We start from the raw sequence: 7,632 nt of genomic DNA, 5'->3' as shown, positions 1-7,632 counted from the left end.
TTGTTGGTTCCTTGGGTTGTAGATAAACTTTTTGTTTTTCTCTTCACTGTTGCCATTTTTATTTTACTAGTGGGTTTTGATTTTTCTTTTTCTTTTTTTTTTTTGTCTTTTTCTGTGTCCGGCAACGGATCGCAACCCTCAGTGTTGCCCCCGTACCGGACCGGGGACCGGCAATGGGATTGCAACCCTCGGTGGTGCTCCTGCGCCTCGCTCAGCCAGTGAGCGGGAACCGGTCTGTATGTGGGATCTGAACCCTCGGGTGGGAGCGCCGCCGCACTTCCCAAGCGGCGCACTTATCCAGTGCGCCACCGGGCCGGCCCCTTGATTTTTCTTGAATTTTTAGGGCAGTGGTAGTTATTTTTCAGGTACCAAACTCAGTACTCCCTTGAGAATTTCCTGTAAGGGTAGTCATGTGGTAGTGAACTCCCGCAGTTTTTGTTTGTCTGAGAAATATACTATTTGCCCTTCATTTCGGAAGGATAGCCTTGCACGGTAGAGTATTCTTGGCTGGCAATCTCTGTCTTTTAGTATTTTCAATACATCATCCCACTCCTTTCTGGCTTTTAGGGTTTGTGATGAAAAGTCTGATGTTAGTCTGATTGGGGCTCCCTTATAGGTGATTTGATGCTTCTCTCTTGCAGCTTTTAAGATTCTCTCTTTGTCTTTGAGTTTTGCCAATTTGACTATAACATGTCTTGGAGAAGACCTCTTTGGGTTGAACACATTTGGGGATCTTTGAGATTCCTGAATCTGAAGATCTGTCTTTTTCTATACCTGGGAAGTTTTCTGCCACTATTTTGTTGAATATATTTTTAATGCAATCTCCTTTTTCCTCCCCTTCTGGAACACCCATGACTTGGATATTAGAGCACCTAAGGTTTTCTGATATCTCTTTTAGATTTTCTTCAATGTTTTTAATTCTTTTTTCTTTTTCTTTTTTTTGTCTGCCTGTGTTATTTCAAACAGCCCATCTTCAAGGTCAGAAGTTCTTTCTTCTGCTTCAGCAAGCCTGCTGGTTAAACTGTCTGTTGTGTTTTTTATTTGGTTGAATGAATTCTTCAGCTCGGCAAGTTCTGCTACATTCTTTTTCAGGGCATTGATTTCTTTGTACATTTCTTCTTTCAGGTCCTGTATACTTTTCCTCATTTCATCATGTTGTCTAGCTTAGTTTTCTTGTATCTCATTTGGTTTCCTTAGAATTATCACTCCAAATTCCTTGTCAGACATTTCAAGGACTTCTTGTTCTATAGGATCTAGATCTTGAGAGTTATTACCCTTTGGTGGTGTACTTTCTTGATTTTTCATGTTTCTGGTATCTTTCCTTTGATGTTTAGTCATTGTGGCAGGGGATTTCACAGTCCACTGGTTTGATACTATTGTCTGGCTAGGATGCTGCTGGAGCTGCCAATTTGGTATGGCTGCCTCAGTGTCTGCTCGGTTGCCCACTAGTGCCTCGGGTGCATGGTTACCTCGGATCTTGGGTCTCTCCAGGGAGGCACCTCTCTGGTCAGCATGCACTCGGCCAGGTTGGGGATGGAGTCAGGTGGTGGCGGTGAGGCCTACATGCTGGGTTGCATGCTAGCACCACAGGGCACGTGGTCTCTGCAGATCTTGGCACCTCTCTGATCGGCATGCACTCAGCGGGGCTGGGGATGGAGTCAGGTGGTGGCGAAACCACCATTTTTAATCCATTCATGACAGCATAGTCCTACAATCGATCACCTCTTCAAGGCCCCACCTTTCAATTACCATAATAATAGGATTTCCCACCCTCTTAACAGTCACAGTGGTGGCCAAGTTTCTAATACAAAATACTTGGGGGACACAATTCAAGCTTCAGGGAGTTTTGGGGGGACATAATTTAATTCACTACATTCACTTTGTCAATTTAACACCCCATCTGAGGCAACTCACCTTCACTTGCATACCATCCTAACCATGACTTCACTTGTGGCAGCTGCCTTAGAAGAGGATGTTATTCTCCCAGAATCCACTTGAACCACCCATTGTTATCCCTAGTCTCATAACAGAGTTTGATCCTAACATAGCCCAGATGGATCAGTGTATGATCTGCTCCAGTATGAGAGAGCAAATACACTGGAGGAGTTGCAGAGTTTTGTTAATTTGTATTGCAATAAATCTGGGGAACACGTATGTGAATATATTCTAAGACTACTCAGAAGGATAAAATAAGATTGGATCAGGTTGAATTTATTGAGATGGGTACACTTACATGAAACTCAGGGTTTAGTATGTTAGCTCAAGCACCAGGATGGTATTAATCACCTGCTAGGTTAGGAAAATATGGCCTAAAAGGTGTGAGTAGAGACGGCAGAACTTGCTTGGCACACTGAAGAAGAGTGCTGTCAGACAGAAATATGTGAGCCACATATGTAATTTCAAATTTCCTAGTACCTACATTTTAACTTTTTTTTTCTTTTTAATTATCTCAAGTGTTCAATAGCTTCACGAGGCTAGTGGCTTCTGTATCGGGTAGTGCAGCACATGCAAAGAAGTCTGCAGAATCATGAGAGATGGAAATTTGGAATGGACTCATAATAGGCAAACTTCTTAGCCACACCCAACTATACACTTACTTTGAAGGTCCCAGAGGACACTCCTTTCACCAAAGTATAAAGAAATGCATCATTGAGAGAAGCATATTCATATAAAGGATATGGGGCATGACTTTAGGCAAGGCAGCTCCCCCTCCTCAGGAAGGGTCTCAGCAGACAGCCCCCAGCTTCCTACACTCCCAGCAGATGAGAAAATGAGTGTTTGAGCCCTGAAGAGGGGCACCAGGGTAGTACACCACAGCATCATGTTGGACCACTTAGAGCCACTTGCTTTGTATAATACACTCTGTAAGAATCTCCTTCCCTCTTCCCTCCACCCACCCCTCCTTCCCAGGGACACCTACAAGGGAAAGGCTAGTGAGATAACCTACAGCCTCTTCTGTTGCAACTATTCTGGGCTACAACAGATACTCATCATCTCCCCCCTCCACTATTCAGTTTCCCACAGCTTCCTCTCTTCCTCAGCTAGCTGGTCTTGGTGGTTGATCTAGTGGGGTAACCCAGAACTCAGTTACTGTGCCCTTTTCAAGCTTTGATTCTTGTACTTGTCAATTTAATAGCAAAATGGGACAAGGGAGTACCAAGAGTTGCCCACATGTACCTCTGGCCAAATACATTCCTTCCTGCCCCCACTATATAATAGCAGCTGAACCTCTAACACCATAGGTCTGCAGGGTTCCACGGTCCAGTGGAAAGGGCCACTTGCACTGTAGCCTGGACAGCTATCTAGTTACCAATCTTTCTGGGCCTCAGTTTCCTCATCTGGAAAATTAAGAGAATTGCTGTACACATCTTATTGGGTAGTTGTTAGGATTAAATGAGTTAATGTATATGAAGCATATAAGCAATCCTTGGCGCATAATAAACCCTGCAACAGTAAATTCTATTTTTATATTAACTTACATATGTGCCATGATCTACAAATGTGGGTTATAAGTATATATAATATGCTTAGAACACAGGACTATGCTTAATTTCAATAAGAACTTTATCATTTGCAGTTGTAATTACTTAAGTAATTTTATTTCCCTGATTTGCTTCACCATGTCACATTTGAAGAAAAGTTAAACCCACACCCAGGTTAAGTGACCTTTGACTAATGGAATATAAAAGCCATTGGATATTCTCTGCTTCTACTCCTCAGGTGGACATTCTGAGGTGCATTTTACATGGTTCCTCAGAAGGTTCCTCATAGGATCTAGCCTTTGTTGCCCACAGAGGCGATTAGCTCAATAACTCACCATTGAATTGGCTTTTCTTTCTTCCCTGTTTGATTCTTTCCAGTCCCCACTCTTGTTTCTTAAGATCATATCCCAAAATAAACTTCATGCAAGGAAGATCTCTCAGGCTCTGTCCTTCAGGGTAACTTGGGCTAAGACAGTACCAGAAGTAGCCCCAAAAAGCAAAGCCTCAAGCGATCACTGTCTAGTCACCTGGTTGATGACCCCTGGTACATCTCATTGGTGGATTTGAAATGGAAGTAGAAAGGAAACATTGGCTTACATGGGAAGCAGTAGCACTTAAATGGTATGGAGCAATGGTAAGTATAAGGATTGTGGGGTTACCTAGTTTTCTAAACTGACTTTAGACACCTTGAAAAAAGAAAATTACAGGCTCAGGTTAGCCAAATATAACTCAACGCATGCTACAAAGGTCAGAACACACGGAAGGCAGTAAAGACCATTAGCTCACTAACGATCAGGCTCAGGATTTGCACAGTAATAGCAGAGCCACAAATACAGACATAATCTTCAAGGTTGTACAAATGAGACCTTGAAATCTGGGATGAGGACACTGAGTAGAAAAGCTAGAGAATCTTGAGTCCCCAGATATCCTTATCCCTCAAGGCCCCCTCCCTTGCTAGAAGAAAGAAACCTTCCTTTGCCTGGATAACCTGAAAAGTTCTCACCTATAGCAGGTATCTCAAGATGATGCTCGTCCTCTCTTAGATCCATTCCTGCCTATTCTCATTGACTCAAGACCAATAATTATAGTCACATCACAGTATAGACTGAGCTACACCAGAACAAAGTGTCTTACACACCCAAAGAATTCTAAGACCTGGGCTAACATTATGACTAGGCACTGGAGAAACATGTGCAAGTGTGAACCAGGGAACCCAAATAAGGCTGCATTTATTGACATAGTAGCACTCTCTAGTGAATCAAGATTTAAAGTCTTAGCAAAAAGTCTTGGAGACAATCTTAATATACTGCTGGCATTATTCCTTGAAACTTGGTGCTGTAGATTTTAGCCTGAAAAGCAGATTCTGAAATGGAGATTAGCTTGCAGGAAACTTACCAGTGAGTGCTCTCCGAATCACACCCTGTGAATGGACAGGAATTGGAATTGGATAGAGGGAGGAGTTGAAGACAAAGGAGGCTCAACAAAGGCACCAAGGGAGACTCTGAAGATGGGATGGCCCTTCAGAGTTGCTGAGGTGGGCTAAGGCTGGGACTTTATGCCCACGCATTGGATATAGGCTGCCCCCAGGAAGGTGTCATTTTGGGCTCTTGATTCTGGTGGTGTACAGGTAAAGACTCATCATACTGGCATGAGAAGGCAGGATTGCAGCCACACAATAGGAGGCAGGAAGAAGCAAATCTGGAACCCAAGGGGTTCACTGGGCATCTCTTGGTTTTTTCATGCCTATGAAAGCAACCATGACTCAACAAGTATAAAATATCTTCCCGGGATGAAGGTCTGGACAGTCAACCTCAGGGAAGCAACCTAGATCCACTGATGTGCTGGTGCAATGATGAGTAAAATCTGGAACGCATGATGTAAGAGGAAAGATGACAAATATTTATCATAGCCTCAGGACCAGTTGCAGCAGTGAACTGTACTTTGTTCCACTACTCCTTATCTATTTTTTGTTGAGATTACAGCCTGCCACAGCCCTAGGCTATGAACAAATGGACCTAACAGTGGGCCCAAACAGATCTCAGTGGGCAAGGGGTACACTGAGATTAATCTTGTGCTCTGCCTCACACTCTCAGTTCACTTCCTTATGCTCACCACTGCCTTGGGACCAGATGCACACAGGTGTACCTTAATGACCTGTGCCTCAGCTACACCAAATGTTTCTCACTTTCCACACCCCCAGCCCCACTTCTTCACTATTACTATATGGAACACTTGCAGGAACTTGCTAAATGAATTTGATGCATGCACAAAACAGATTGGAAAAGGAATTAACACACACAGATTAACCCTTTCCTTATGATAGAAGTCCATAAATAAATTCTCCCCTCTCCCCATCCCTCATGAAGACAATTTCAAGGTGCATTCTATTCAGCTTTGCAGAGAACCCTTGGCAAGTTTATGCCCCAGTTGCATACAAGAGGTGATTATTTCAATAATGCACCCTTGACTTTGCTTTCCCTTCTTCCCTATTTTTCCTCATCACCCATTTTTTCTTGGGATCACTTACTTGGGATCAAATAAACTACCTCCATTGCAGGCCCTTGTCTTGATCTCTGCTTTTTGAGATAACCATTTCATGAGATTTAGTTTACCTCCACTTTCCCAGTGAGTGTATTTTTTGCCCAAGGAAGGTCACATGGTGAAATGCAAGGACACTTGGTAAATGTTTCCTTTTCTTTTTTTTGACCAGTAAAGGGATTGCAACCCTCGGCTTGGCGTTATCCGCACCACGCTCAGCCAGTGAGCACACCGGCCATCCCCATATAGGATCCGAACCCATGGCCTTAGCTCTAACAGCACCACACTCTCCCGAGTGAGCCATGGGGCTGGCCCCTTGGTAAATGTTTTCAATGCCCTACCTCAGGAGTATCTTTATTTTTTAATTGACATGTACTGATTGTATATATTTATGCGCTACAGTTATATCTCAATACATATATACAATGTGTGATCAAATCAGAATAATTAGCATATTTATCCCCACAAAAATATGTTTGTGATGAGAGCATCTGAGCTCCTCTCTTCTAGCCATTACAGAACATAAATCATTAAGTAGTATCTTCTTAATAAGGCCGTTATCTCGAAACTTGGACAACGTCAAGATCCACTTCACGGGCGAGTGATTCTACTTTTGGAGGACTTTCTAAAAGGCTGGCCAAAATAAAGCCTTCTGTGAAGACAGAGTCCTCAGGGTCAGTGACAAGCTCACATCAGATCCTTGGTAAAAATGACAAGTCGGTACGCACTGAGCTTTAAGCCTAGAAATTTCTGTCAACGTTGGCAATCCATTCCAAAATAATCTGCCATTACCTTCCCCAAGCACTTATCAAGTTGAATAGCTTTTTTTCATTCTCTTGAAGAATAATCTGTTCTCAATCACATATCTTAAAATCATTTCTCAATTGAATATCCATAAACAGTTTGCAGAATTCCTATTTCACTGTGTATCCTTCTCCCTCCTCCTCTCCCCCTTTCCAAGATTCTAAGATTTAAGATATCTTTACTCAGACTAAAACACTTCAGTATCTTCTCCTCTGTCATAAATAGAAAAGTACTTGGGATGTGAATTCTTGGAGGATATGGAGCCTGTTTTTCATCTTAATATCCACCCCCCGCCCCCCGATCATAGAAGACACCTGAATGTTTTTGAATAAATTTACTCTGGGTATTGGCTGGTCCAGCTGTTGAATTTGGTCACTACTGGTAACTCAGTAGATCTGTCTGATGGTTGTTTTTCAGTCAGAATGGACTAAATTATGTCCTAATAACAAAACTTTATTGTATTAAGACACAGACTTGGCAGTTTTTAACTCACATTACATGTCCAAAGGTTAAAAGTGGAATTCTGTTCATCAAAGTCACTCAAACATCTAGGTTGAGAGGTTCCATCGCAATATATGCTTCCATGATTATATGAAGGAAAGAAAAGGGAATATGGCAAATTAAACACTGGCTCTTGGGCCGGCCCGGTGGCGCACTGCTACAGTGTGCCGCTTGGGAGTCCAGCGGCGCTCCCGCCGAGGGTTCGGATCCCACATACAGACCAGTTCCCGCTCACTGGCTGAGCGAGGTGCGGGCGCAGCGCCGAGGGTTGCGATCCCGTTGCCGGTCCTGGTCCAGTACGGGCGCG

Source organism: Galeopterus variegatus, unplaced genomic scaffold (genome assembly GCF_000696425.1).
Source record: "Galeopterus variegatus unplaced genomic scaffold, G_variegatus-3.0.2 Scaffold3112, whole genome shotgun sequence".
NCBI classification, from domain to species: domain Eukaryota; kingdom Metazoa; phylum Chordata; class Mammalia; order Dermoptera; family Cynocephalidae; genus Galeopterus; species Galeopterus variegatus.
The sequence above is the reverse complement of the archived record's forward strand: the minus strand, read 5'-3'. Positions refer to the sequence as shown.